Raw genomic sequence first — 21,628 nt, forward strand, 5'->3', positions numbered from 1 at the left:
CATATATATTCAAACTCTGAGACTTATGTTACTTAATTAATTCCCCTTCTCTCCATAAAATGTAGAACACTTACAAAGAAATCTTCTTTCTTCTACCTTAGAGGGAAGGCTTAAAGAATCATAGGGCTGCTGTGAAGGTCAGATGACATCTTTATAAAGCACTTTACAAACCTTAGGAACAATTTAAATACTATATACTATTAGTAATAAATATACTATGACTCCAGGTAGAAAATAATTACACAATTCCAGTCAGATAGTGGTCAATGGTTCCTTTCAATAGAGACATATGGACCATGGGTATAGAAGACACTTTAATATGGCTGACAAAGTCATTGTTGGATACACTTTTTTGTCTTTTCTTTATTAGATGCATAGCTGTAATGAGTTGAAAAAGTTAATATTATCTCTTTGTAAAAGAGAACAACATAACTTAAAAATTAAAAGAATGAGGAACACAGCTTGGTAGAAAGAACAAAAAGTCCTGGGTAATATATATGCTTGATTTCAGTAAAAAATTTCTTGATTCCTTGAGTTTTCACAAAGAGGAATGTGTTGTTTTCTTGGGGGTAAAAGTAGTAAATGGTACAGTGGACAGCTCATAAAGACCCAAGTTTGTATCCTGACTTCGAAATTTACTAATTCTATCACCCTGAACAAGTCACTTAAAGTCTCAACCTCAGTTTACTAGTCTAGAGAATGGAAGAATAGTAATATCTTTTTCATAATGTTTTAAAGATCAAGCTAGAAAATAGGCAGTTCTTTGTGAATTTTAAAACACTAGACAAATGCTCTCTTATAATTTTTAAAGGCTTTCCTTCATTAAGTTTTAGAGTTAACTATTAAGAACAATGTACAAAGAGTTCTCTGTCAGAGTGCTGATTAATCTAGAAGTCTACTGAGGTCTGTGGCCTTGAAGTAACATGTTTGGCCCAGGATTAGAAAAAAAAATATTAGGTGAAATCTTACCAATATAAATTTTGATGGCAGTCAGAAAATGAAGAGGCTTGAATCTAGGCAACATGGCTTCAAAATGCTTAGGAAATGGTGAAGTGGGCCCAAGACTCAGCATCAAAAAGTAAAACTAATGAACAAGAGACTGGGATCAGAAGGGAGGGAGTACAGATCCTTGTTGGAGAAGACTAAGTACTGCTATTCCTAGGAGATGGTTTGGAAGTGTGTGAATTAGTCACCATGTTGAAATATTATTTTGTGTATATGCTTGTATGTAGGATTAGATCTTGGGCAATATCTCATCCTCCTGAGAGGGATTGTGAAGAAATCCTAAAGGTCCACAGCTAAGAATTTTTAAAAGCAATTTTAGGGAAAGCTGTCATACATAATATATGTGCTATATGTAATATATATGTATATATATATATATATGTCAAATTTTTGAGGAAACTAACATGTTAATTTCCCAAAGAATCAGAGGGAAGATTGTGTGAATTTATTATGTATCATACTCCTCTTTACCTCTTAAAAAAGTTTTGAAAATCCATTTCAATATCACCCTTACCTTTTGTTTAGGCACATATGTATATTATAGGAGGATACCAGAGATTTCATGGCTCCCTGGTATGACAGAAGACACTTGTTTCTGGTCCCATATGACTTTTGGCTTCGAGAAGACCAACCTCTGATCCAGTTTGAGATAAAATCTGTCCAACTAGAAGACCCAGAAGCAGCGATGTAACTGGGGTTATAAGTTAGAGATCAAGGAAGCAGCCTCTGGTAGGGAAGTTTGTATGTGCTCTTTTGGCTAGTGAACAGAGAGATGAGGTGAGTAGCAAACTCAGATTAGGTAGGCCACTGGTCGTATGACTGTACTTTCTTTTCTCTACAACTTGTTCTAAAAAAATTAATGTATAGTCTCTAAAGAACTTTAGTCCTAACAGAAGTGATATGGTGAACCTAATATAAAGCAAAAATAGGAAGAAAATTCAACAGAGAAGAGTTCAGGATCTGTTAGATCAAGTGCCTAAATTCTATTAATAATAGGAAAAGGAGGATAGAAAGAAAAAGAAGGTGTTAATCATTTATATAGTGCTAACTGCTGTATATTACGGGGGAGTGAGGAAGACTCATATTTCTGAGTTCAAACCTGGCCTCAGACACTGTATCTCAGCTCCTCTGTAAAATGAGTTGGAGAAGGAAATGACAAACTCTAGGATCTTTGCAAAGAAAACTCCAAATAGAGCCACAAAGAGTCAGATATGACTGAAAAACAACTGACCAACCAAAACAATGCTGTTTTAAATGCTTTTACAAATAATATCTCATTTAATCTTCAAAAGAACCTTGAGACATAGATGCTATTAGTATCCCTATTTTACAGATAAAAAATAAATGGAGATTAAATGACTTGCTTAGATGACACAGATAGTGTCTGAAGTGGGATTTGTACTCGTCATCTTGTGTTCTATCCTGTGCTCTATTCACTGTACAAGGAGAGTTCAAGTAGCACCCTTTTGGGAGCAGAAATTCTTAGAATTGAAAAGAATAATGAAAAGGAATTTGCCTCCTTATATGCCCATTCTAAGTAGTCACCCATATGAATGGTTTCCAAAGTGGAGCTAAGGGGCAAAGTCAAGATGGTGGCTTAGTAGCTGTAATAGATGAAACCACTTTGACAATCCTTCTAAATCAATCTTTGAAAAGTTACCTCAAAATGACAAGAGTCAAAAACCAAAAGTAAGATAGAGTGAGGGGGCTCTTCTGCAGAATACAACTTGAAATGTAAGCAGAAAGAGATGATTTTCCTGGTAAAGGGGGAACCAGAAGCAAAACTACACAAAGAGGAGTCCTTGACAACAACTCTCCTGCTTACTTCACTAGGTTCTGAGCCTGGGCATAAACCAAATTCAGCATCCCAGGACCTGGGCTACACCTGCAAAAGAGCACCTCAGATCCACCCCTTTAAGTCCTAGGCCCTGGAACCACCCACAGTGAGGACCAGAAGCCCATAACACTGAACCATTTCAAGCCTACACTGCAGTGAAAACCTAGCCCTAGGGAAAAATAGCTAATAGTTCCTAGATCTACAAGCCAGCAGCAGAGGAGACAGAATAATCAGCTTTCTGAAATCCCAGTTCACAAAAAGGCAGGAAAAAATGAGCAAACAGTAAAAGAAACTTCTAACAATAGAAAATTTCTATGGTAACAAAGAGCAAAGGACAGAATCAACAGGGGCGTATAAGATCCAAGAAACCACATGTAAAATTTCAAAGAAAAATGGAAACTATTCTTAAGGACTGGAAAAATGCAAAAAGGGATTAAAAAATCAAATAAGACAGGTGGAAGGAAAATGGGAAAAATAAATGAAAATAATGCAAAAAGAAAACGACAGCTTAAAAAGTAAAACTAGTCAACTGATGGAAGAAATTCAATTTTTAAAAACTGTAATTGTGTAAAAAGAAGCTAATGACTACATTACATCAAGAAACAATGAAACAAAACCAAAAGGAATGAAAACATAGAAAATAAGAAATATCTCATTAAAAGAATTATTGAACTACTTGAAAGTCATGACCAAAAATCAAAAAAACAACCAAAAAGAACAAATAAAACTGTATGTTATGTTTCAAGAAATAATCTAGAAAAGAGTATTGATATTAATCTTAGCTAAAATGGAAATTGAAAGAATGAACAGAATCCTCAAATGATAACTCCACAAATGTTATAGCCATGTTCAAGAGCTCCCAGGCCAAGGAGAAAACAATGCAAGTGGCCAGAAGGAATCAAATCAAATATAGAGTGGCAGGCAAGATTACAAAGAAATTGGCAGATTCCACATTGGAGAACAAGAAGGCTTGGAATATGATATTATAGAAGACAACGGAATTGGGTTAACAACCAAGAATTACCTACCCATAAAAACTGACTATATTCTTGTAGGGAAAAATATGTTCATTTAATAAAATTGAAGATTTCCAAACATTCCTAAAGAAAGGGCCAGATTGAAATAGAAAATATGATGAACAAATACACAATTCAAAAGAAGCATAAAAGGTACCTAAGAAAGAGAAAAAAAACATAAGGGCTTTTATAAGGTCAAAATATTTTATTCCTATATGGAAAGATGATATCTGCAATTCTTAAAAATTGTTATCATTTTCATTGTAGTTAGAAGTATATGTAGACAGAGAGTGTAGGAAGTGATGTTTTTAGAATGATATGTTAAAAAAATACCGATGTAAAAACCAGGATTTTACTTCAAGAAAATGGGAAGATAGAAGTAAAATGGGATAAAATATATTACATAAAGAGGTGTGGGAGGGATATATTATTATGGTGGAGTGGACAATGCAGGTGATGATTGGTAATACTTAAACTTTACTCTCATTGAAATTGTCTCAGACAGAGAATAATAGCCAGAGAAGTAGGAGGAGAATAAGAATGGTGGTGGGAAGGGGACTAATATAAAGGAAAAGGAAGGGGGTGAAGTTATTAAATGTAAAACACTGGTATGGAGGGAAAGAGTTAAAGGAGAAAGGGCAGAATTAAAAGAGGAATTCAAGATGGAGAGAACTACACTGATGGTAATCATGACTATGAATGTGAATGGGATGAACTCACCCATAAAATGGAAGCAGATAGATGAGTGTATTCAAAACGAGAATCCTACCTTGTGTTATTTACAAGAAACACATTTGAGACTGACTGACACTCACAGAGTAAAGGTCACAGACTGGTGCAGAATCTATTGGGCTTCAAAAGACTCAACAGAATAAATAGATTTCAACTGATACAAAAAAAAGCAGGAGTAACAATATGATCTCATACAAAGGTAAAACAAAATAGTTTTGATTAAAAGAGATGAGAAAGGTAACTACATCTTGATAAAAGGTAGTGCTGCTGATAACTAAGGTAGGAAGACCAAAATACAGAAGAAAAATTAGATACCAATTTCCTTAATGAACATTGAAGAAAAAATTAAATAAAATATAATCAAAGCATCTACAGCAATATTTTGCAAGGATTTTGCACTCTGACAAGGTAGGATTTATACCAGGAATACAAAACTGGTTTAATATTATATAATTGAATATATCAATAATCAGTGTAACAGAAATCACATGAGTATCTCAATAGATGCAGAAAAAGCCTTTGATAAAATACAACACCCTTAAATATTGAAAACACTAAAAAGCATAGGAATCAAAGGGCCTTTCCTTAAAAAATAAGTAGTATTAATTTAAAACCATCAGCAAATATGATCTGCAATGGGAATAAATTAGAAGTCTACACAATAAGATCAGGAGAGAAGCAAGGATGCCCATTATCACCATTATTATTTAGTATTGTGCTAGAAATGTTATCTGTAGCAATTAGAGAAGAAAAAGAAATTAAAGGAACTAAAGTAGTTAATAAGGAAAATAAACCAAGGTTGCCCCTTGCTTTATCACAGTTAACTTATCATGGCTTCACTGTATCATGAGTTTAAAAAAAAGCAAAAAAAAAAACATGTTTTGTATTGTGGAGTTTTCACTATATTGCAGGATTTTGAGGATGATGTACACAATGGAAATGTAATATGTCAATACCACTTGGGCAAGTTTGCCAACATGAAATTGAACAAATCTTACTATTGACTAATGGAATGAAAGGGGACCAACCCCAGCACTGTGTTCTATATCCTGGGAGCTGGTCAGCTCAGTAATCATAGCATTGGTCTTTTTGCTTTCACACACTGTGCTAAAATATTCAGCATCTCTCATCCACTTCACATTGGCATTTGATGGCTGCTCTTAGTGTTGCTCTTCATCATTCAAGTTGTGGTATAGTACTTCACTAGTGAGTATCCATATATATTTTATATGTTTTTAAAATTACATAGGTTTAAGAGTGTTGAAATTGTTTAAGAACACATGAACTGTTTATAAGAGTATGGGAAAGGTTTGTAGAAGAGTGGGAAGGGTTTATAAAAACTTAAAATATATATACATGATAAAATTAATATAATACCACTACTTTGCTGATTTTCATTTATCACAGGGCTCTCTAGAATGTAACTCTCACAATAGGTGAAGGATCACTGTATCAACTTTTGTTTATAGTGTGATGGTATATTTAGAGAATCCTAGAAAATCAACTAAATGCTCAAAGGATATGAATAGGCAGTTTTCAGAAGAAGAAATTAATGCTAAAATAATTATATGAAACAATATTTAAATCCCTATTGATTAGAGAAATGTAAATTAAATCAACTCTGCATTACCACTTCACACCTATTAGATTGGTCATTATGACGGTAAAGGGAAATGATAAATGTTGAAGGGAATGTGGCAAAATTGTGACACTAATACATTGCTGGTGGAGATGCAAACTAATTCAACCATTTAGGAAGACAATTTGGAATTATAACCCAAAGGGCTATGAAATAATGGATACCTTTTGGTCCAGTAATACCAGTACTGGATCTGTATCCGAAAGAGATAAAAAAATATTTCTAGCTGCTCTTTTTGTGGTGGCAAAGAATTTGGAACTAAACGGATGTCCCTTAGTTGGGGAATGGCTGGACAAATTGAGTTATATAATGATGATGGAATATAATTGTTCTAGAAGGAATGAAGAACAGGATAATTTCAGAAAGATCTAGAAAGACCTACATGAACTGATGCAGAATGAAATAAGCAGAACCAGAAGATCATTATACACCTTAAGTACAATATTATGGAACTATCCAATGAGATAGACTTTGCTACTAACAACAATATACTGATACAAGACAATTCTGAGGACTTATGACAAAGAATGCTATCCACCTCCAGAGAAAGAACCGTTGGAGTAGGATTGCAGATGAAAACATGATTTTTCACTTTTTTATTTGGCTATATGTTTTGGGTTTTTATTTCTATAAGATTATTTGCTTATAAAAATGAATAATATGGAATTAAAAAAAGCAGTTAAGACATAAATCCAAGGGATGTGTCATATACTAATAAGAAGGTGAGAATACTGGTTGAATTTTAACCTTTTCTATGTTCAGTCATTAGTCTGTCTCCAACATAACACTTCAGGCAAGATTCTCACTCTCTTCTTCACTTTTGGCCTCCCACATGGTTAGCTAGGGTGTGAATTCCTCTGGACAATTATATTCTAACCAATCCTGACAACTGTCAGTTCTCAATCTATTTTTGATTCTTTATTCCTCACTTTTTTTGAATTTGTTTTTCTTAGAGCTATGAATCATATCTTAATTGACAATAGAATGACCATTTCTTAGTCCTCATCCTTCTAAACATCTCTGTCACATTTGGCAAAATCACACTTTTCACTTAAAAACAAAACAAAAACAAAACAAAAAAAACAAAAAAACCTTACCTTCCATCTTATAATCAATACCAAGTTTTGGTTCCAAGGCACAGTAGGAGTAAGGGCTAGGCAATTGGGCTTAAGTGACTTGCCCAGGATTACAGAACTAAAAGTTTCTAAGGTCAAATTTTAAGGGAGCACCTCCTATCTCTAGGTCTGGCTCTCTATTCAGTGAGCCACCTATCTACTCCTATCCTTTCCTTCTGTGTATGGTTACTCTCCCCTCTCAAGGATATCATAATATTTCTCTCCCTGGGTTTCCTCTGACCTATTTAATATTTTGACTCAGAATCCTTTGTTGCCTCGTCTGTATCAGGAGACCTAACTTTTAGGTATTCTTGGTCTTTCTTTTCTCTGGACATTTTGGTACTTAATAGCTTTATCAGCTCCCTTAAGTTTAATTAGCATCTCGATGCAGATGGTACCAAGATCTGTATATTAAGTCATAATCCCTCTTCTGAACTCTTGTCCCACACTAACAATTTCCTATTAGACATTTCAAGCTTAATGTCCCAAAGGATTCACCTTCATGCTCTACATGAGTAAACTATATTATTCAGCAGCCAATAAAAGCAAAATATGATCTTAGCTACATAAAGCAAGGAATGGTGTCCCAGACTAGGAAGGAGAGATTTCCATTGCGTCCTGCTCTAGGCCAAAACTAATTTTCATAGCTGAATGTAAGTTCATACTTATTTCAGTAATAGGTGCTACACTTAACTAAAGACATTGCTAAAACCTCACTTCCCAGATATCTACTCCAAAACATGACTTCTATGTAACATATCCTATTCTCCTTTCTCTCTACCCACACTGCTTTACAGTTTGTTTTTGTGTCTTTTCATTTGAATGTAAGATCTTTGAGGTCAGGTATTATCTCTTTTGTTTGAATTTGTATCTCCAGTGGATGAGATATAGGGAATGCCTAGTGAGTGGTGTCTATTTTATTTTGTCTTTTTTTAATTTTAAAAAGTTTTCACTTAAGTTTTCTGAAGTTATATGATCCATATTTTCTCCCTCCCTTCTTCTCTTCCCTCTCCCAGAACTGACAAGTAACTCAATCTGTTTTATACATGTATTATCATTCAAAACATATTCTCATATTTTTTTTTATTTTTGTAAATGAATAATCTTATAAAACCAAAACCCCAAATCACACACCCAGATAAACAAGTGATAAATCATATCTTTTCATCTGCATTCCTGTTTCAACAGTTCTTTCTCTGGAGGTGGGTAGCATTCTTTGACTTAAGTCCCTCAGAATTGTCCTGGATCATTGTATTGCTGTTAGTAGCAATGTCTATTATATTTGATTGCTCCATGATATTGCAGTTACTATGTACAATATTTTCCTGGTTCTGCTTATTTCACTCTGCATCAGTTCACATAGATCTTTTCAGTTCCTTCCGAAATTATCCTGTTCATCATTTCTTATAGCACAATAGTATTCCATCACCATCATATTCCACAATTTGTTCAGCCATTCCCCATTTAAGAGACATCCCGTTAATTTCCAATTCTTTGCCACCACAAAAAAGCAGGTATAAATATTTTTGTATGAGTAGGTCTTTACCATTTTTAAAATATATTTGGGATACAAACCTAGTAGTAGTATGGTATCTGTTCTCTCTCAATGATTTATAAATTTTCTCTCTCTTTTTTCTTTCTCTCTTATTTTGATTATGAAGTTTTATAATATTTAAAGAAAATAAAATATAGAGATGAATGGCCTTGAATTCAATCCATTTGAGTATTTGGTGGAGGAAATTATAGATAGCCTAGAGAAATAAGATATAGCAGGATCCTCTTTAGTGACATTCAAAGGTTAAATTTTTGAAGGCTCAGAAAATAGAGAGATTAAATTTGTTTTTCTTGGCCTTAGAAAGAGAAAAGAATAAACCAAGAAAAAAATGCTTCAAAATGGAATGTAATATGTTGGGGAATAAGAGAATTCTCCCTGAAGAGTAGCCTATAGGCAAAGAATTGATAGCCTCTTGTTTATTTTTTAGAAGGATATTTGTTTGTTTTTTCAGTTGCCAGTTATACTAGATGACATTTGAAGACCTTCCATTTCTGAGATTCTGTGATTTTGATTTATTGTCCACATATTCATGTCCTTGCTCAGGTCTTCATATTCCTATAATCAAATGTCATTGTGCCTTCCTGAATACACAAGTCATCTTCAAACACTCACTCCTGAAATTCGATTAATTTTCAATTAAGCTTCAAGTAAACCAATTAGCATTTTTGTTTTTAAAGAATAGCAAAGTCAGAATCACTAATGAGTCTGTATCATCATTAAAATGCAGATAGATGGGTCAGATGTGCAGCATGGCTCAAGCCTTCCATTATATTATGAACAGAATTATAATTGATACATATCTTTCTGTCTCTTTATATTATCTTTGTCCCTCAAGATATTACCACCTCCAACCTCCTTTTCTCTAGCACTTTAAGGGTGGCAAAACATTTTTATCATGATAACCCTGGCAAGTAGGGAAAAGATTATCATGTTCATTTTACAAATGAAGAAATTGAGCTCCAGAAAAATGAATTTAGTTACTTACAGATTCAGAGCTCATTTTAAAATATACTAAAGATTTTAGCTCCCCAATATTTTAGTTTTAAGTATGAAGAGCTGTCAATAACTCAAAAAAGGTAGGAGTTTTTTCCCAGGGGATGTAGCTAGTTATTATCAGAGTAAGGATTTGAAATCAGCTGTATCTGATTCCTAGCCCACTAATATATCCACTATAAAAACCCCTATAAAAAGAAGTCTCAAGACTAACCAAATCTTTTTTTATGGATTTATTTCATAACCAAGTTCTTTATTTGGAGCCTATGAAACAGTTTTCTTTTTTGTTTATTTATTATTTTGATATATTTTTCAATATAATAGGTTTATCTTAATTTTAAATATTTAATTTAATTCACTTAAAATAGTTATTCAGAAAGAGGTCTAGAAGACCCATTAGGCTGCCAGAGTGGTCCATTTCACATACCCAGAAAATTAAGAAAATAAGTTCTATAGAGACAAAAGAATAAATGTAGCTCAGGGCTTTGAGAAGGCGTTCTCTTTTCTTCCTTCCATAAATGTATAAATTTTTTCTTTGATTTGTGTTCCAGGAAATTAAAATATAGTTGCACTGCAGATAATAAGTTTTCCAATATTTAGCAAATCTATAGGGATAGTTGTATGTGTATGCAAGCAAGCGAACTTTACACCTACATGCATAATATTTATATTCTTATTTGCACCTGTGTGCACACTCAAGTATGTATGTGTGTATGGACATTTTTAATCACTGTCAATTGGCCAAGTAGTGCCATGCCTCCGTTTGTTTTCTAAGCAGGTTAATCAGAGGCATTGTCTCATCAATTGGATTAGGCACTGAGTGGTAAGCATTGGATTGGGATCTTGGATTATCAATTCAATTTCTTATATCTGATTGCTAAGAGATCTAAAGGCAATTCTATGTAAAGTTTCAGTTTCTTAACATATCCCTAAATAATTCTGTAGCTCATGATCTTGGAGAAACAAACTTTTTTTTTTATCAATAGCTCATACGATTCGTTTTGAGTGAGGACTCAAATTATTTCTTTCATCTTTTCTAATTTATTATTCATCTATTGTGTATCAGACACTATTAAAAAAAGGTGTTTCAAGTACAAAGAATGAAACAATGAAAAGAAAGAACATGGTTCTAAATCAAATTAATATTATTATATGTTAGTGTCAAATTCTGTTCTTAAGTATACTCGGTAAATACGAGACCATCTCAACAATATTTTTAAGCATAGATTATTTCCAGTTGAACTCAGAGCAATTTTTGCATGAAGTTGCTGTGGAATAAGTCAGAAGAGTAATTTATAAAATCTTTCTCAAAGACCCCCATTTCTAAATCAATCTCAGTGAATTTCCCTCTACATATAGGAGTCCTAATTGGGAGCAGGGTGAGCTGAAAGAACTGTTATTCACTACTCTTGTCATAAAGTCCATATGCTATTTACAGAGTCATATGACTTCACCATAGTAGTGTTCATAGGGACATAGGTCTATAATTGAAAGGAAAGTTGAGGTCATCTAGTTCCAACCCTCCATTTACAAATGAGGTAACTGAGGCACAATATTTAAATGACTTGCCCAAAGAGATAGAATAAAGGTCATACGGTAGGTATTAACATAGGACATTTGTATGTAAAAGCTATACCATTTCTGCTCTAACACACTCCTGTCTCCTCACTACATTAAAAAAAAGTTGTCAGTGATTTTCAATAAGCATTTATTAAGCATACTCTAGGAAATGATCTGGGAAGAATACAATATTAAGAGTTGTGCTTGGCATATATGAGGGGCTTAATGAATATTAAGAGATTGAATAACTGGGAAAATCCACATGTTTATATACTAGGAAGCATTGTATAAGATAGCTGAGGTAGAACAGCATCCCATATTGCTCTGGACTGTTTGTTAGCTATTCAGAATATCTTAATTTTGGATCTATGAAGTAAAAAGATTATTAAGAATTACTGGATCCTTCACAGTGCAGAGCACCATTGGATCCTGATCTCACTATCTCAAATGATTTTTAATTTAATGTTTATTAATATATGTATTATTTAGAGTTGTTTATATTATGTATGTATATATATTTATATACATACACACATATATATAGATAATTATATTTATATCATTAGATCAATCTACTAGTTCCTATTGCAATATATGGACTGGGTTGTATGATGCATTAATATTCAGTGAGGACTAGTACCTCTGGTGTGAGGCCTTACAGAACCCTTTTCAGGACTGCTCATCCACCTTTGTGGTCTATGATTGACCTAACTCTCACCTGTGGCTCCAAGAAGCTATAGCATACACAGTGGCCACACCCTGTTAAAACCATCTTGGCAGGCAGGCTAAACCAGGTTGAATGTAACCCAGAGGCCTCAAATTCATTTGATGAGTTTGGAGATGTCTACACCAAGCATATTCTATTCTAGACTTTCCCAGGAGGAATGGGTCAATGAGAACAGTCTATTCCAACAATCGTACAGGTCACTAAGGCAGACTTTCTGAAGCACCTAGAGCTTGGTGGCTTGGTGAGACATTGCAGAGGTCATCTAACTGCATTCTGGCCCATCACTAGTCATTCTGACTTTTGTCTTGACATTGGACCTGGATGACTCTGGAGGAGAGAGTGAAGATGTTGTGTGTGTGTTTATGTGTTTGTGGGCACATATGCACCCATATGCCTGTGGAAGCTAGGCCATACAAGGTAAGACCTGACTTCAAATTGGATCTCGTACATTTACTAGCTGTGTGATCCTAGGCAAGTTACTTAACGTTATTTGTCTCAGTTTCCTTATCTGAAAAATGAATTGGAAAAGGAAATGCAAACCACTCAAATATCTTCCAAGAAAACTCTAAATATGTTCATAAACAGTCATAACCAACTGAAATAACTGAACAACAATAATAGTAGATAATATAATATTCCACTGTTAGAGAAAAACAAAAAACAAAAACAAAACTTTAAGGTAGCCTTTATCTATCTAGAAAGATTCTACTACTCTTAATATGTATTCCCATACCAACCATTTTCTAATAGCTTATGAGAAAGGTGTCTAAACTATAAATTGAGGCATATTTTGGGTTGATTTCATGGTCCTTGGGAAAACGTTTGAAGAATATTAGGAAACCTACATGATTGTTGTGTTTTCCAATCTGCTTTCCTTCTAGATTATCAATCCCCCTTCTCTGGACAGGTCCAGAATCAATAATTAAAAACCAATACAAACAAACAAAAACTAAATTTATTATTTACCTACTGTTCATCAAATATCATTCTGGACAAAGGTGTTTCAAGTACAAAGAATGAAATGTTGAAAAGAAAAGAGAATATAAGTCACATCAAGTCTCATTTTTTTTAAACTCTTACCTTCCATCTTGGAGTCAAAACTATGTATTGACTCCAAGGCAGAAGAATGGTAAGGGCTAGGCAATGAAGGGTAAGTGACTTATCTAAGGTCACACAGCTAGGAAGTGTCTGAGGCCAGATTTGAACCTAGGACCTCCTGTCTCTAGGCTTGGTTCTCAATCCACTTAGCCACCCAGCTGCCCCAAAGTCTCATTTTTAATGGCTATAAATCTAAGGAAGCTAATAGCTTTCATAAAGTAGTTATATCCACATAAATCTATAAGTGGGAATTCTAACATCTACCAGACTCATAAGGGTAGAAAAGTCTTCTGGTAATGGATGGGGTGAGTAGGGCAGGGTAGGATACTGCAGAAGGCTAAAGGTTCTATCACTACACATGGCCACACCTTTGATAAGTCTTCCTAAGGAATCAACACAGTGACATTCTCCAATATATGGAAAATCTTCCCATTCTAATTAATTTAAATGATAAAAAATAGGACCCAGAAGGCACAATGAAATCTCACAGACAGCTGAAAAAAAATCTTCTTCTCTGATATTATTTATTTTTATTAGATGGTTTACAAAGATTTTTTTAACTTAGTCTATCTTTTGATTGATTGATAGATTGTAACTTGTTTTCATACTTCTAAGGTGTTAGACTAAAATTGGCTATAGCAATTACAAATGAAAGGATAAATAAGAACTCAGACTTCTATGATATTGTGTATCATTGATATTTATGGACATTTTTATACTTAACTAACACTCTTTGCCTCTTTTGTCTTTAAATGAATAGGAATCTTAGCATCTGCATTATGGAGGGTTATAAGACATGATAAAAAAAACTGATGAACCAAATTTGGAAACTTAAAATTTCTTTCTGCCAAGAGGATATTTGTTGTTGTTGTTGTTGTTGTTGTTGTTATTGAAACAGTGCCAAAAGCTAGGGCTATATCATGAAGTACTGTACTGCCAATAATTGGCCCCACTCTCTGAAGCAGGGCATATTTGATACTACCCCACATTCTGACCTACAGTCTTAATATAACATGTGATGACTTCATTTGAATCAAAAGAGATCACTTGAGGTTTGAAGAAGCTGATTATGGTGGCCCAAAATTCAGTAGATTTTAAAGGTATGATATATGTTGGATATATTCTAGGGAAAATACTATCATTTTTATAGAACACTTAACATAGATGCATAATATATACACATATGTATATCTGTATGAATTTATCTATTGATCTATTAATCTCTATCTATCATTTATCTATCTATCTCTCTATGTGTCCCCCTAGAAGAAAAGAAAAACATGATAGTCAAGTGGTGATAGAACATTTCACCTGATATACAAAAGCATATTTAAATTTAAAAGAAAACTATAAAGCTTCCCCAATTGCTAAAACATTGTGCAAACATTAACAACTGGTGAGATGAGAAAGGCCATCTTATAGAATGCTGCTTGAACTGATTCTTCAAGGGTTTGGGGGATTCCAAGAGGCCATGGTGAACAGTTCAGCTATGGGGCTATTCAGTCAAACAGAAAGAGGTAACAATCCACTAACTTGTATTTTGAATAGAGAAAACATGGATATTTCCAGCCAAAGAAGTGTGGTACCACTAGTCAATTGTAATTTCTACTTGTCCTATTATTAGGGAAAGGCTTTCTGGAAGGCATGGACATAGAAGATAGAGTGTCATTCATAGAGAACAAGGATATGAATAGATTGACTATAATGAGAGTATTTGAAATCAACCTGGAAAGATAAGTCAGGGCTGGAATTTGAAGGACTTACAATGTCAGGGTTTTAACCTCTGAAGCAAAAGGTAATCAAGGGAACTTCTTGAAGGACATTGTCAGAACTCTGATGCTTTAGATATTTATTATAGCAGCTGTATGAACGATGGGATGGATATGGCTAGGAGGAACAGTTATGAGGTCACTAAAATTATATGATATCATTACAGAGTGACTTCATTAGCAATGAAGATCCAAAGATAGGACACCGGAAATATGAGATATCACTGCAGAATCTTTCTCTGAGGGCATGCATGGTTGTACAAAATGTTAAAGTGTAAAGAATGAGACATCCAAGATCACATTTAGTCAATGTACCTTCCACTGGACTTTCTGCAGCTTCATTTTTTTCATTGATAAAATGAGTAGATGGGACAAAATGATCTCAAATGTTCCTTCTACATCCAAATTTTTAATTCTGGAACCCTGTGAATTGCTATACACCCCAGGTATTCTGTGGTTAATCTCAGCCTTCATTAGTATAGACATACTTAGAAACCATCGAGAATCCCTCATCTTAGCACAAATCCAAAAAAGATGAAAGAGGCTTTGTGAAATCCCCTCTTCTCATTTTTGCAACACATGCTTTGTGGTAATAGAAATGAAGGTATCCCTCTCACCTGAAACCGAAATCTCTCAGGAAAAATCAAAACATTGTCAAGACAAGATATGATACAAATAACCAATGAGTCAGCTAATACATTGTAAGTAGATTGAATCATGTAATAACCCAATCCTACTTAAAGTAGGATTCCTAAATGGAATGTGAACTTTATTGAATCAATCCAAATCTTTAATTGTGCACCCTGCAGGTTTTGTGTGTACACACACACAAACACACACATATATTCATGTATGTGTATATGAATTATTTGAAGAATAAGAATTATGAAATACATATATTTACATATTTGTAAAGGTTATATTGCACTTAAAATGATTAGTTCTTGTACATACATACTTATTTCCATGTTTTCTTCCATTAGACTGTAAACTTGTTTTTTGCAAAATTTTTTTATATATTCAGGACTTTAAAATGCAGTTCTGATTATAAAGAAAAAAAATTATAATCAATTGGCTTCTAAACATTCTTGTTGATTCATCTTGTAATTCTTTTATAATAGTCTGATTAGTTGTAACTATTGCTTTAATGGAAAGTTATAGTCCCAGTTATTAGTCAAGTCAATAACTGAGTATAACCATTAACAATCAGTAATCCTAGTAAAGATGCAAATTCTCAAAATAAGATTGATCTTTTGTAAATAACTCTCCAATTGCCTAATAACAAAGCCTTGCCTCAGAGCATTTTGCCTCAACATCCAGGAATATCTCATAATGCAGAAGGTGATAGAATGGATCCCTTTACTGCAAGACCTGACATGAGGGCATTTGACCCAAGCCTTTCTCTTTCTGTAACTTTATTGTGGTTTCATTATGTCTTATATTGCATCCTTGGCCATATCATTGACCTTGTTAATATTCAAGAAGGTGGAAGCAGCATCTGCCTAACACCTCTCCCCAAGAAAGAAAGTTCTACTTATTATACTCCTTGATTATAATAAAATATCTGTCTGCTGCAATGTTCAGGGTCTCTGACCATGCTGGGTATGTCTATAGAACCTGACTTTTGGTGACCTGCAGCTTTCACAATAAAGTAATTTTTCCCAGAAAATATATTATTTGTCTTTTTACCTACCTTAGAACATAGTCTTTGTTAAATGCTTATTGACTGAATGATTAAAATGAGTAATAAAAAATGGGAAATACAAAGAGGAAGCATTATTTTTCCAATAGAACCTCATAGTACTCTGGATGTGCACATGTATAAAGCAAGATAAGGTTTGTTAGGGGATAAAGAAGAGAAATGTACAAAAATCTCCAGGGAAATTGGAAGAGGGAGCTATTATCATTCTGTTAGTTGCCAGGTATCTAAGAGCATGAGGGAAATGGCCATAGAAACTATGGAAATTACACCTGAGATTGTATTAAGGTTGGCTTCCATCAGAAAGCAGCATGCTATGCTGGATTAATTAACAGCATTTATGTATTAATACTCCTTCCCTATTTTATAGTTGGAATTCAAACTCCAATTATCTGCCTTTTTGTAGGAGAGCTTTTGATCATCTCTTTTGTAAACATTTACTTAGAGGAAGTATTTTTGTATGTTTGTTTCTTTTTAAGAAAGAGACAGAATGATGACCCTGGTAGAACCATAAGATTATATGATCATAGGTTTAGATCAAAAAGGGAAAGGTGAAGTCAATTGCAGTTATTTTTTAACAGATGAAAAAACTGAGGCCCAGAGGTGTTCATTGATTCATAAATCATAAATGTTGTAAGAGTTCCATGATTCTTGTGATTATGTTATTCCCAAGCATAGATATACCTCACCCCTATGGAGTTACCTAACCTCACTCCTTACTCTCCAAAACATTTCTTCCATAGGCTCACTAATCATGATACTCTCCCAACTCCCATTTCTTCCCAACCCATGGTTTTGTAACCATGATCAGATCAGCTTTGTCAGTTGTTGCTAGATGGCCCTTTGAAGTGTTTAATAAATTATTTTTCATACATATATACATACATTCATTGTCTCAAAAATAAGGAGATGCAATCTCATTTGAATTACCCTCAAGAGAACTTACAGGTGTCCCAAGGTTAGTAAACGATGAGAAGGAGTTAAGTCCTTCATCTAGATTTCAAGTAGTAATAGCAACAGCAGCAGCAGTAGTAATAGGAACAACAACAAGAACAATCAACAAAACTAAGATTGAGCTAAATATCATTTGGCAACTGGGAATATTCCTTATACAACTTTATCTTGTAAGAAGCATATTTAGCACATATTCTGACCCCAGATGATTCTGTATGTGTTTTCAGAAGTGCCTCATATGATCTCAGACGATTCTTGGTGGGATCTTTACAATATTCAAATGTAGATAAGAGTGATGACTTGTAGAGTCTCTTGTAGCAGCAGAAGAACTCCATTGTGCTTGTGATTGATTATTAACAAGCTTATAGCCACAATGCAATTCCAACTATCCTAAATAAAAATGCTTTTTCCAGGAACCTATATCCTAGGGCCCAGTTCCAAATCTGGCATGTGGTATATGGGCCATCTTCAAGGCTGTGAACAAGAACGAGATGGAGAGGGTGGAGGAGAGGCATTTGAGCCTGGTATTACATTCAGAGTGTGATAAAAATATTGCCCTTCATCTTGGTGTTGGGCATCTTTCCTAAGATGTCTGGCTGAGAAGTAGTAATTCAACCTTTAAGAGATCCGCAGAATCCTAAATCACTTCAATTTTGCTCCTGTACTTTATGAGATCATCAAAACTCTTCAAGTAAATTACAACTTTAAAATCAATTTCTCTCGTCTCTCCCTCATCTATTACCCTATGCAATTGGAGATTGGACTGCTTAACTGGTGTATTATCCCTAGGCAAAGTCAACCCCCCATCTCCTGCACTCAACCCTTATTTAATGCCCTTAGTTGAGCACCTTGGAGAAATAAAAAATAAAAATGCCAATCTATATAAGTCACTTTGTGCTGTTGTGTTAAGTTTTTATTTTTATGGGAATGGGAGGCATTGGAAATGACTGGAACTGGAAAATTTGCTTTATATTACACATTCAGGATTTTTAATTGAATAAAGGATTCATGAGAAAAAAGTAACAAAAAAGCAGTGAATTTGAATTCATTAAATTTAATTTCAAATCCTACATATGACATTAATTTCTTTTGTGGTCTTCAGTAAGTTACTTCACTTGTCTGCCTTAGTTTCCTGCCCTGTAAGATAAGTATGATTTACAAGATGACTTCTAAAGTTGTTTTCATATTCAAAATGTATTGGTATACATATTCATGCCTTTCAAGGACAGGTCACCCTTCTAGGAACATAAAGGAGTGCCACAGACATATTAGGCTTTCTCTGACTTTTAGGAGTTTATAGTCTTGCTGGGAAAATAATAAATAATTACATGAAACATTTCAGTTGCCACAAAGTCCAGTATATCATTAAAAATTCACCCAAAGTAGAGACAATGATTGCTTTTAAAATTTAGAAGTTGAGATCAATGAGGAACAAAACCATTAGGGAAGGACAAGGACTGGGATTTTGTCTTTCTTTACATCTTTACATCCCTAGTATTCAGCACATTCCCTAACTGGCAAACAGCAAGCACGTACCTTGACTTTCTTATTTCTGTTATTGGTACCACCATTGGTTAACTTGGCCAAGATCAAACTGACAGTCAACTTTGACTTTTCCCTCTATCTCATCTCCAACATTTCACCAGTAATTATATCTCATAATTCAACCTATGCAGTTTCTCTCCCATAAGTTAATTCCTTTCCTTTCCCACTACTAGCCACACCTGATTAAAGCCCTCATTACCATTTGAATGGAGACCTTTCACAGAAAGATCTACATTACACCATTTTTATCTTTGCCATAAACAAGGACCTGCTTCACATGCACAAAGTACATATGAGTTTATTTGCGTCTTATTATAAAAAAACAAAAAGGCTAGACACATAGACCATCTCTCTCTAGGTTATGAGGAAGAATCCAATTGTGCTGACATATGGGAAAAAAGGAATGCAAGTATTTTAAAAAGGGGTGGGGGATTTGAAGAAGCAGAGAATCCTGAGCCCAACCATAAAAGAGGGGAGTAATTCCAGTAGAGAATGGGGCCATCTTCCTTTTCCACACCAGTTGCTAACCAATTGCCATCAACTGGTAACCAGACCAAAGAGCCCTGTGAAAAGGAGTATCTTCCATACTACGAACCCTGCTTTTATCCCTTTCCATATCACTACTCTTTCAAGGCATATCCAAGGAAATGAATTCATGTGGACTTTTTCATGCCACCTCCAACCATCAGCTAAGACACATTTCTTCAATCCACCTTATGTAACAGGGAAGTCAGCCTAACTTAATTAGACAGGAATCCTGAAGGAGAGGCAAACCATTCTAGGTAAATGAAACCATTGCCATCACTCTGAGCACCACCACCCCAAAGACCCTAATGGGCATATCCAAGGATCCTGAATAGCAATGCCTATCTTCTTACCCACAAACTAAGCCTAGGTCCCTTATTATTGAGAAGAATGATCTCTGTAGAGTACAAGCCTATCTTCCTCAACACAACCATAATAAATTGTTCAACATTTGCCACCAAGAGCCCAAAGAAAATGTGGCATAATAATTCTTTCCCTAATCACCAGCTCTATTTTTGTAAAGTCTCATGTCACAATTCTAGGAAGTAACATAGAAGGAAGGCAGAATGTGGGGAATTTCTGAACCTACAACCCTCCCCTTTACATATATATGTATAATATGTATGTGTGTCTCTGAGGCCTTTTTTCCTCAGAATGTACAACTACTGAAGACCGAAGACCCAGATTAGAACATTCTTATCATCTACATCCTTTGAATTGACAAATAATTTAATACCAAAATAAGATGAGGACTCATCAGTACAATGAACAATAAAGTTATAGGCAAGACAACTACATCCTAAGAAACATGGACTCCTTCCATCCGATTTACAGATGTTTTGTACATCCCTTCTCCATTAAAACATTTGGGACATTTAGGATGAGGTATTACATATTTTTTTCTATTTATATTTCCAAAACTTAGCATAGTTATTCGCACAAAGCAAAGCACCAAATAAATCTCGTCCATTATACATTCATTCATTCATGGCATGGATGAAAGAATGAGTCATGTGTAGGATTTAAATTAATGTCCACTTAGATTTACAGATAACACAAATATTGAAAAAGGCCAGATAACTCAATGGATTTGAGTCTCCATCTGAAATCTTTAAATAGTCATCTTTAATACTGTCAACTATGCAGTAAGGCAGCCACAAAAGTTAACATTACTATAAATTTCTATCATGTGAAACACAGTGTCCACATCAGCTGAGTAGAAATGGTTAAAGTAGGTGGCACAATAGATATATTAATAGACTTGGAGTTAGGATCAGTTTGAACTTAGCCTTGGCTCTTACAAACAAGATAATACTGAGCAATTTACTTTAATCTCTGTGCCTTCTATTTCTTTTCTTTAAAATAGGGATAACAAATCTTAAAATGCTATATTTATGCAAGTTTTCATCATCATCACATCATCATCCTCATCAATATAATTTCTTGGTACCATCTTTTAATTAATTAATTAATATTAATTAAAAAAACCTTACCTTCTGTCTTAGAATCAAAACTGTGTATTGGTTCTAAGGCAGAAGATTGGTAAGGGCTAGGCAATGGAGATCAAGTGACCTGATCAGGTTCACACAGCTAGGAAGTATCTGAGGTCAAATTTGAACCCAGGACCTCTGATATCTGGGTTTAGCAGCACCTGTACCTATAAAAGTATGATAAACTGCAGCAATACAGGTAATGACAATTAGGATTGTGAATGGTCTCACTTCTATGTAATATTTGGATCCAAATTGAGGATCCAAATCCCCAAAAAGGGATTGGGAATTGTTGATGTGAAGAAAAGAATATCAAAAGGAAGGGGCTACATTATGAATAGTATCTCTCAATTTTTGAAGAGTTACCAC

Source organism: Gracilinanus agilis, chromosome 2 (assembly GCF_016433145.1).
Source record: "Gracilinanus agilis isolate LMUSP501 chromosome 2, AgileGrace, whole genome shotgun sequence".
NCBI lineage: Eukaryota > Metazoa > Chordata > Mammalia > Didelphimorphia > Didelphidae > Gracilinanus > Gracilinanus agilis.